Genomic DNA, 12,039 nt, shown 5'->3' with positions numbered 1-12,039 from the left:
AGTTTTAAAGAGATTTCTTAGGGCACCTGGCTGGCTCAGTTGTTACAGCATGAGATTCTTGACCTCAGGGTTGAAGTTCCAGCCCTATATGGGGTGTAGAAATTATTAAAAATAAAATCTTAAAAAAAAATCTCTTCTATTTTATGTAGATTCAGGTAGATATCCTCAAAACATTAGCACTTTGGGCCAGTAATATATTCTTACCATAAATTCTTTGTAATGCATGTATTAAAATATTTGCTAATTTTTTCTTAATACAAAAAGAAATCAAGTTAATACAAATAGAAAAAAAAAAACCTTAGAGAATAAAATAACAAGAACACATCAAATGAAAAACTATGATTGCAGCCTAAGTTATACTCAAAGGAAAATGTATAACCTTAAATATTCTTAGTAAACTGAACTAAAGAAATAATAATAAAGGAAAGAAAAATTACTAGGCTGGAAGCTATTTAAAAAACAACAACCATAGAGGAGTAATACTAATAAAAGCAGTAATCAAAATATTAGTGAAAGACAACAGTAGGACTTTTTATGGCCCAGACATACTGGTCTTTTTAGCTTCCTTTTTCTGCCTCAGGGCATTTTTCATAAACTGTTTCCTCAACCTGGAATAATAGCTGCCCCTTCTTTTCACCTAAATAATACTTACTGAGTGTTTAAAGATCTCAATTTAGACAATACTTTGTTGGAGAGGTTTCCTTGACACCCATATGGATTAATTCCTTCTCATGTATGTATCTACACAGCCTAGTGCTTATCACACCTCTGATTACTTGTTCACTGCTAGACTGTAAGCTCCACCAGGGCAAGGACCATATCTAACCATTTCACCACTGAACCTCTAGTGCCCAACATAGTGTTCTTCATATAATATAGGCTGAAACATTTGTGTTGAATGAGTGTATAAGTAAACAAATAATAGAAGTCTTCAGAAAAAATTCAATAAACTACACAATTTTCCAGAAATGTAAATCCACAAATAAAAAAGAGCCACAAATACATAAAATTAAGAATGAAAAAAGGAAAAACCATATGTTAAAAAGATATTATAAATTGCCAGAGATCACTATGTGTAAGTCTATGTAAACATATTTTAAAATTTCATTTAAATCAATAATTTCTTGGAAATATATAAATAATTTTTAAATACACAAAAAATAATCCAATAGCCAGGGAAATTTTTTGTTTTTTCAAATATAATCTCTACAAGATTTCTTTTAAACATTCAAAGAACAAATCTAATTTTGTAAAGCTTGCATAATACAGCTTTATAAACTAGATACAGCAAATACAGTACCAAAAATCATCTTAACAGTTCAATCTCAATTATCAACATAGCAGTAAAATACTAAGTGGAATTCTATCAACTCAACTATAGGAGAATATTAAAAGAATCATGTACCTTGACCAAGTAGGATTTGTCTCAGGAATTCAAAAAGAGTAGAAAATTTAAGAAATATGGTATTATAGTATCAATAGGCCAAAAAAGAAAAACTGTATGGTGAGATCAATAGATGCATAGGAAAGGACATTTGATCAAGTCTAGCACACATGCCTCATTAAAAAAAACAAACAAACAAACAAACGAAAAGAAAACACTCAAAGAAATGTCATTGACTAGTTATAGCTAAGGTGATACTTCATAGTGAAACAGAGCAAAAGGAGAGGATAACAGAGAGGTTCTATTAGCCATGCCTCAACCAACTGGTAGTGGCTACCATTAGTAGTCCTAGGAAGGAGAATTCTTAAGCTTCTTCCAGACTCAGAAGGAAACAGTGCCATGAGCTACCCCTATGGGTGGCAAGGAAACCTCTCTGAATAATGGTTAAAATGACAGTTCTAAATAATTAATATTATTTAGGTGAATGAAGAGGTAAGTATCATTCCAGCTTGAGGAAACACCTCATGAAAATGCCCTGTGGCAGAAAAAGGAAACTGAAAGTAAGATCTGTATGGTTAGAGCGTAACAAGGTCTTTATTGATACACTGAAGGCAGTTTCTTTAAAATCAGTAGCCGGGCAAGGAAGTCCAGTAGTGACAATTATTAAACACTGACTTGAAATTTCAAGAAATAAATCAGAAAACCAAAATATGATGTATAGCTATTGTACAAAGAGTCAAAATATTTTTATTTTCATATGATATTGTTATCCAACTAAAAATGGAAAAGAAGCTAAACAACAACAACAAAAATGATTAAACTAACAAGAGAGTCTAGTAAGATATCTGGTAACAAAATAAGTATGCAAAATCAAGAGCATTTTTTATAGAACTAGAACAAACAATCCTAAAATCTGTATGGAACCACAAAAGGACACTGAATAGTCAAAGCAATTCTGAAAAAGAACAAAACCAGAGGTATCACAATCCCAGATTTCAAGATATATTACAAGGCCATAAGTGATCAAAATAGTATGGTACTAACACATAAATGGTGCTAGGAAAACTGGACAGCTACATGCAAAAGAATGAAACTGGACCACTTTCTCACACCATACACAAAAATAAACTCAAATGGAATTAAATACCTAAATGTGAGGCCTGAAATCATAAAACACCTAGAAGAGAGCATAGACAATAGTTTTCTGACATCAACATTTTCTAGATATGTCTCCTGAGGCAAGGGATACAAAAGCAAAAATAAAATAAACTACATAAAACTAAAAAGCTCTGCACAGCAAAGGAAACAATCAACAAACTAAAAGACAACCTACTGAATAGGAGAAAATTTTTGCAAATGACATATCTGATGAAGGATAAGTATTCAAAATACATAACGAATTTATACAACTCAACCCCCAACAAAATAATCCATTTAAAAATGGGCAGAAGACATGAACAGACATTTTTTTCCAAAGAAGACATATAGATGGCCAACAGATACATGAAAAGATGGTCAACATTACTCATCATCAGGGAAATGCAAATCAAACCACAATGAGATTATCACCTCATTATTGTCAGAATGGTTAAATAAAAAAACACAAGATAAAACAAGAATTGGTGAGGATGTTGAAAAAAAGGAACTCTCATGTACTGTTGATGAAAATGCAAACTGGTACAGCCATTGTGGAAAACAGTATGGAGGTTCCTCAAAAAATTAAGAATTGAAATACCCCTGATCCAGTAATCACACTACTGTTTACCCAAAGAATACAAAAACACTAATTCAAAAGATATATGCACCCTTGTGTTAATTACAGCATTATTTTCAAAAGCCAAAATAATGGAAGCAGCCCAAGCGTCCATCAATAGATGAATGGATAACGATGTTGTACACACACACACACTGGAATATTATTCAGCCATAAAAAGGATGAAGCCTTGCCATTTGCAACAACAACATAGATAGATCTAGAGAGTATAATGCTAAGTGAAATAAGCCAGTCAGAGAAAGACACATACCATATGATTTCACTCATATGTGGAATTTAAGAAATAAAACAAATAACAAGGGGGGAAGAAAAAAAGAAACAAACCAAAAAAAACAAGATTCTTAACTATAGAGAACAAACTGATGATTACTAGAGGGGAGGTGGGTGGGGGAAGAATGAAATAAAGGAAGGGGATTAAAAGTACACTTATCTTGGGGCCCCTGGGTGGCTCTGTCAGTTAAGCATCCGACTTCGGCTCAGGTCACGATCTGGCGATTTGTTGAGTTCGAGCCCCACATCGGGCTCTGTGCTGACAGCTCAGAGCCTAGAGCCTGCTTCGGATTCTGTGTCTCCCCCGTCTCTTGGCCCCTCCCCTGTTCATGCTCTGTCTCTCTCTGTCTCTCAATAATAAATAAATGTTAAAAAAAATTTTTTTTAAAGTACAGTTATCTTGATGAGCACAGAGTAATATATGGAATTGCTGAATCACTATATTGTACACCTGAAACCAGTATAACAGTGTATGTTAACTACACTGAAATTAAACAAAACAAAACAAACTGGTGGGGTGCCTGAGTGGCTCAGTCAGTTGAGCACTGACTCTTGATTTGGCTCAGGCCATAATTCCAGAGTTGTAGGATCAAGTCCCATGTTGGGCTTGTGCTGAGAGTGGAGCCTGCTTAAGATCTCTCTCTCCCTTTTGCCCCTCTCTCCTGCTTGGACTCTTTCCCTCCCTCCCTCCCTCTCTCTCTGTCTGTCTCTCTCTCATTAAAAAAAAAAATGTTTTTTAATTGGTAAAACTTTTTTGAAGACTTTGGTAGAGAGATAGTGGCCCTCCAAAATATCCATCTTAATCCCCAGAATTTGTGAATATGTTACTTGATATGTTAAAAGAGATTTGAATTAATGATCTTGAGATGGGGAGATTATTCTGGATTAACCATGTAGACTCGAATGTAATCACAAGGATCCTAAGGAAAAAGATGGAGGCAGTAAAGTCAAAATCAGAGGAGACAGGATGAGGGAGGAAAGCAGAGGTCAGAAAGGGAGATTTTTACATGTTACACTACTGACTTCGAAGATGGAGGAAGTGGTCATAAGCCAAGAATGCAGGTGTCTTCTAGAAGCTAAAAAAAGGCCAAGAAACAGAGGATCTTCTAAGCCTTTAGTAGAAATATAGCTCTTCTGACAGCTTGAATTTAGAACTCCCGACATCCAGAACTAGAAGATAATACATTTTTGTTATTTAACCAAGTTTGTGGTAATGTTTACAGCCGCAATAGGAAACTCATACAAGTGCAATGGATAGCTTTGAAACTGTAGCTATTCTAGGACAGCAATTTTACGTGTAGGAATTGATCCTAAATATTAGAGAGTACATTTATAGCTAAAAAAAAGTACATTTATAGTTGTTAACAATTGGAAACTACCTAAGGGTCAAACCAAAGGGGATTTATTAAAATAAATCATTATATATCTTCAATAAAAATACGCACACAGCAGGTATAAGTCAGAAAAATCTAGAGAGGTTGGAAATTGTCACAAGTTTTTTTTTTTTTTTTAATTTTTTTTTTTTTTCAACGTTTATTTATTTTTGGGACAGAGAGAGACAGAGCATGAATGGGGGAGGGGCAGAGAGAGAGGGAGACACAGAATCGGAAACAGGGCTCCAGGCTCTGAGCCATCAGCCCAGAGCCTGATGCGGGGCTCGAACTCACGCACCGCAGATCGTGACCTGGCTGAAGGTCGGACGCTTAACCGACTGCGCCACCCAGGCGCCCCACAAGTTTTTTTTTAAAGAAGATACAAACTACACTTTCATGTCAGTCTCAGCTATCAATAATGCTTCTAGTGGCTGGAAATGCCTGGGGCACTTACCTGGGCCGGTAGGAGTTGTGGTTTAAGTCCCCAACAGGTATTTCTCCACCAGGGCCAATTTGTTACTGGATCTATCTTTGTGGTTCTTGATATGATTCCAAGAGCCACCTTAGCAACAACCATTAGGGATTTGAAAAGACAAAACTTATTACTCACAAGCCTTGGAGCGTACTTGGCCTACCCAAGGGCCACACAGGGAGGTTGCAAGGAGAGAGAGAGAAGGAGAAAGGACAGGACCTGGCATTCTGTTGTTATTGGGGTCAAGAGTGAGGTACCTAGACTTTCATGGGTTTACTCTTTATTGATACATTTAATGTAAGTGCAGGAATTAGGGTGCAGGAAGGGAAAAGGGTGTCATTCAAAGCTGTCGGTTATCTAGGTCAACCAGGGCTTCCTAAAAGGGGAACTTCATGAATGAGGGCAGCCTGGTTCCTCATCTAGTTATTTAGCTAGTAGCCATGTCATATAGCTAGCAATAAGTTTATTCAAGACAGATGTGTTTGAAAAGGATGCCTCAGCAATTGCAAGCTTAATGTCAGGCACTTACATTATAATCAAAAAAGCTTAGCTGGGTCAGACACTTATATATATATATATATATATATAACATATATATAATAGTATAATATATATATATAATATGTATAGTTTATATGTAGATATATATTAGCAATTTTTAAAGAGATTATATTATCTGATTATATTAATGTCTTTATAGTTATCCCTAAGTGGTGGAAATAATAGGGTGATTTGCCCTTATGCTAGGAGACTAATTTTATAATTCAAGAGTTTATAAATGTATAAAATATATAACATATCTACTAGCCAAAAAAGCTTATGAAGAAATAATTATATTCATAATATATCAGTATCAATTATTATAGCAAAGATAAAATAGCCTCAAGGTTAAATATAATTGTGTTTTTCTTCCACATGTAAGCAAGACAACCCCATGCCCTCTCGTAATAATTGGAGTCTTGGTTTACATTAGCTAGCTCTGACCTTGATTAAAAGGAGAATCCTTTCAGTGGCTACTTGATCTCTGGCTCTACCGACTACCGCTGCCAATATAATTTTCCAATTTGAGCCGAAATATGTCAATCATGAAAGTTACCGGGAGAACAGCAAATAATAACCAAGTTTTTAAAGTTGACTAGGTCCGCTAATGTTAATGTAAAGGGAAAAGAAAGTAGTTAGACTTGTCCTTATTGGCCTGTTTTAAAGCGGCATTAGGCTTTATAAGGAGGTCTTTTTTTTTTTTCCTTTGATTTAAAAAAAAGGCTTTTTTTGCACCATCCATGCTTGGGTGTTTTGGATAGGTTAGCCCTATCTTCAGTTAAGTGAGAAATACAAATAATATTTGAATATATATAGTATTAATTTAAATGTAATTATTTAGGCATATATACCATATATATGTATAGTATTACATATATATAGCATATATGTATATTATGTATAATATACATATATTAGTATATACATATATATACATCATAGAATAATTATATATAGATATTGTATATATAAAGTTTGGGGATTTTACAAAATTCTAGCCAAAAACATTGCCCATTACACTTTATTTTTTTTTTTTAATTTTTTTTTTTTTCAACGTTTATTTATTTTTGGGACAGAGAGAGACAGAGCATGAACGGGGGAGGGCAGAGAGAGAGGGAGGACAGCAGAATCGGAAACAGGCTCCAGGCTCCGAGTCCCTCAGCCCAGAGCCTGACGCGGGGCTCAAACTCACGGGACGCGAGATCGTGACCTGGCTGAAGTCAGACGCTTAAACCAACTGCGCCACCACAGGCGCCCCTGCCCATTACACTTTAAAAGAGTGAATATTATGGCATATGAACTATATCTCACTTTTTAAAAATTGCTTGTTACACAATTTAGTGTCCATTATCAAAAGGAACCGCATGACAATGGTTTAACAAAAGATCTAGAAATTTAATTCCTGCTAATCTAGGAATGCAGACACAATCCTAGTATAACCTAAAGAAATTGTCATTAATTTGTCCCCTAGAGTTCTCCTCTTTCAAATATCAGCTCTCAATTGACCATTGGTGAAGTGCTAGATCCCAATAGTTCATGCTTGAATTCTTTAAAATGCTGATTATTATGGTAGTTCTTGATACAAGACACAGAAGTAAGAGGTGATAACAGCAAGATAGTAGACTAGGTAACACCAGATTGTTCTTTCCCCACTGAGACACTGAATTAACAACAATACACAGACCAGTTCCCTTTGTGGGAAATCCAGAAACCAGTGAAGAAGCTCCTACACCACATGCAAGCATGAAACCAGTTACATTGAAGCCATTAGAAAAAAGACATGGCACCCACTCTCCAGAGCTCTGCCCCCTGGCATTGCAGGATTAGAGGGAAACTCCCAACCCCCAGCTTCTTTGAAGGAAGGGAAAAAGTTAGGGAGTATATCCAACATTCTGGCTTTTGGGGGGGGGCTGCCCCAGGACTTATTTCTGTCTGGTCTGTCTGAGAGGGCACACTTCCAATCTTATGAGGCCAGTATGACCCTAATACCAAGCCAAACAAAGAAAATAGAACTATATGCCAAATCCTTATGATGGTATATGCAAAAATCCTTATGAATACAGATGCAAAATCCTTTACAAAATCTAACAAAACTAAATGCAAGAGCACATGGAAAGAATTATATACCATGACTAGGTGATGTTTATCCCTGGAATGCAGGGATGGTTCAACATACAAGAATCAATCAATGTGATTCACCACATTAACATAACAAAGTCAGGAGGGCAGATCACACGATTACCTCAATAGATGAAAAAAATATATTTGATAAAATTCAACACCCTTTCATGATAAAAAAAAAAACACACTCAATATAAATTAAGAATAAAAGGAAACTACCTCAACATAATGAGGTCCATATATGGTAAGCCTAAAGTTAGCATCATACTTAGTGGTAAGAAACTGAAAGCTTTTCCTCTAAGAGTAGTAACAGGGCAAGAATGTCTGCTCTCACCACTTAGTAGTATATACAATATAGTACTATAGTTGTTTAACAGAAGCACTACTGATAGGCTGAGACTGACATGAAACAGTGTAGTTTGTATCTTTTTTTAAAAAAACTTGTGACAATTTTCCAACTTCTCTGGACTTTTCTAATTTATATCTGCTGTGTTGCAAATTTTTACTGAAAATATATAATGATTTATTTAATAAATCCCCTACTGTTTGACACTTAGGTAGTTTCCAATTGTTAACAACAATAAGCAGTGTGCAGTGAATGTACTTTTACTTAGCTATATGTACTCTCTGATATTTAGGATTAATATAGTGCTATAGTCCTAGCTAGGATAATTAGGAAAGAAAAAGAAATAAAAGACATCAAAATGGGAAAGGAAGAAGTAAGATTATCTTTGCTTGTACATGGCATAATTTTATATGTAGAAAACCCTAAATATTCCACAAGAAAAATGTTAGTGACAATGAAGAAATTCAATAAAGTTGCAAGGTATAATACCAGCATATTAAAATCAGCTGTGTTTCTATATATTAACAATGAACAATCTGAAAAGGAAATTAAAACAGTCCCATATGCAATACCATTAAAATACTTAGGAGTAAACTCAACCAAAAAGGTGAAAGAGATCACACTGAAAACTATAAAACATTGCTGACAGAAATTAAAGATGACACAAACAAATGGAAAGACATCCTGTGTTCATGGACTGAAAGGCCTAATGTTAAACTATCCACATTACCAGAAACAATCTACACATTCAATGCAATCCCTATCAAAATGTCAATGCCATTTTTTTTACAGAAATAAGAAAAAATTCCTAAAATTCATATGGAACCACAAAGGATCATAAATAGCCAAAACAGTCTTCAGAAAGAAGAACAAAGGTGGAAGCCTCATGCTTCTTGACTTCAAAATACACTACAACACTACAGTATTCAAAACATATGGTACTCACATAAAGACAAACCTATAGACTGTAGGAACATAGACAGAGCCCAGAAATAATTCCATGCATATGTGGTCTAATAATCTTCAGTGAGGGTGCCATGAATACACAATGAGGAAAGAATAGTGTTTTCAACAAATATGTTGGGAAAACAGGATATCCACACGCAAAAGAGAAACTGGACCTTACCTTACACCATACACAAAAAATCAACTCAAAATAGATCAAAGACTTAAATTCAAGACCTAAAACTCTAAAAATCCTAGAAAAAAAATATAGGGAGAGAGCTTTAAGACATTGCTCTTGACTATGATTTCAAAGAAAAATAGACAAGTAGGACCTACAGCACATTTGACAACTTTTGTGCCGCAAAGAAAACAATCAACAGAGTAAAAAGGCACCCTAAAAATGGAGAAGATATTTACAAACCACTTCTTTGATAAGGAGTTAACATCCAAAATATATAAGGTACCCCTACAACAATAATAAAAAAAAAATGAAATTAAAAAACAAAACCCAATTTAAAGTGGGGCAAAGGACTTGAATAGACTTTCTCTAAAGAAGGCATACAAATAGCCAATGGGCATATAAAAAGATGTTCAATATCACTAATCATCAGAGAAATGCAAGACAAAACCACACCTGTTAAGATGGCCATCACTGAAACAACAGAAAACAACAGAAAACAAATGCTGGCCATGATGTGGAGAACTTAGAACTTGTATGTAATGCTGGGAATGTAAAATGATACAGCTGTTATGGAAAACAGTAGGGAAGTTCCTAAAAATTTAAAAATATAACTATCATGTGATCTATCAATCCCACTTTTGGGTATTTATCTAAGAGAATTAGAAACAGGATCTCTAAGAGATAAAGAAAAAGAGAAACAAAAAGACACAGAGGCAGAAGTAACATCTCATTACAGAAGGGAGTTAAGAACCTTACTTATATTCTTACAAGTGAGAGACCATGTGATCTCCACACAGAAAAATGAAGTCTGGACTTTAATGTACTTCGATGATACCTTCTATTACATATGTTCATCTGAAATAGTTTTGCATAGGTCAACAGAAGAATGACAGGTAAGGATCTGTTTGTAGCCCTCAGATCCTCATAATCCCAGAACATGTTACCATGATGAAATTTAAATAAATTAATAAATTAAGTAAATTAATAAATTAGAGGGATTTAACATTAGACTTGAGTTTTTAAAGAGTTAAAAATTTCATATATGTGCTTATTATTCTTTTGTAAGTAATATTTCTAATATGCTTGATATAAACCATCTATATGTTTATTTTTTATTATTTTTTATTATTTTTTAAATGTTTGTTTATTTTTGAGAGGAGGAAGGGGCAGAGAGAGAGGGGGACAAAGGATCTGAAGCAGGCTCTGCGCTGACAGCAGAGAGCCCAACGAGGGGCTTGAACTCACAAACTGTGAGATCATGACCTGAGCCAAAGTTGGACACTTAACTGCCTGAGCCACCCAGGTGCCCCTATATGATTATTTTTACATTTTAATTGTAATATTAAATACTTTGTGCTGTCTGCCTCATATAGCCACAACTGACTAGACTAAGTGGTAGACACAGTCCCAAGTGGTAGACATATAAGTTGGCCAGGAATCTATGACTTAAAGTAGCCTACCTCAAATATTTGACTTAAAAATTAAGAAAAATTTGAGTGGACACCACAAGGTAGACAGAAGCCTGACAAACTAGCTCTGTGCAACCCAAAGTTCTGAGGGAGCCAGAATTATAAGTCTAAGTATTTTTGGAGGGTTGTTCAGTTCATGAATAAAAGAGTAAAAATTCAGTTTGCTATGCATTTTAAGATACCCTTTAAAACTGACACAGAGCTATTAAATATACATTTAAGGCATTATATAATATATACATGTACTTTTTATTTGGCCTTTGTAAATACACAGTTCCTCACCATACATAGAAGTAGGAAAATTTCTCTTCTCTCAATCTTGTTTTTATTTTTTATTTACTTTTAAACATGTAAATATGTAAATCTGATTTAAAAAACATATTCACTGACATTCAAATCATAAAGAAAGTTATAAAGAAAAAAACATTGAAATTATACACTCAGAGATATACATTGTTATTACTTTAATAACACTCTTTTTCCCCAAAAGCAGGATTTATCTACTATCTGTTTCCTTTTGGTTTTGAATATAATTGTAGAGCTTTTGTTTCATGACCACTCTTCATAAATGAGCCATAAAAATGGAAAATGCTTTCTTGAGAAGCAGAGAGAATATACATAAAATCTCTGGTACTATCCTGCCTGTGTCCAAATCCCAGCTTTACCACTTACTAAGACTTATCATCTTGGGCAAGTCACTAAGGCTCTGAATCTTAACCTCCTTATCTGTGGAGTTGTTATAAGGATTAAAGGGGTTAATATATAAAGTACTTAAAACAGTGCCTCATACATAGTAATACATAAGAGTTACCCATTATTATAAATGGTCATACAAAGGTGCACCTATGATATGTTGTTATATAAATACAAAGGAGCTCATAGAACCAGTTATGTACAATATTCTATTTGTGTAAAAAGAACAAGGTATATAATAATATATCTATTTATATATATAAGCATAAGAATATTTGAAAGACTATACATAAAACTGCTAACGTGATTATCTCAGGGAAGAATTTCACTGGCTCTATAATGTTTCCATTTTTTACCACCTTTATGTATAGTATTAAGAAATCAGCAAAAAATAGTTCAGTTTAAAATGCAGTTTTTTTGAAGTGGAGAGAATAAAAAGAGAAAGCCAATAGAGGAAAATAACGGAACTCT

Source organism: Lynx canadensis, chromosome C1 (genome assembly GCF_007474595.2).
Source record: "Lynx canadensis isolate LIC74 chromosome C1, mLynCan4.pri.v2, whole genome shotgun sequence".
Classification (NCBI taxonomy): Eukaryota; Metazoa; Chordata; class Mammalia; order Carnivora; family Felidae; genus Lynx; species Lynx canadensis.
Note: the sequence above shows the minus strand (reverse complement) of the source record.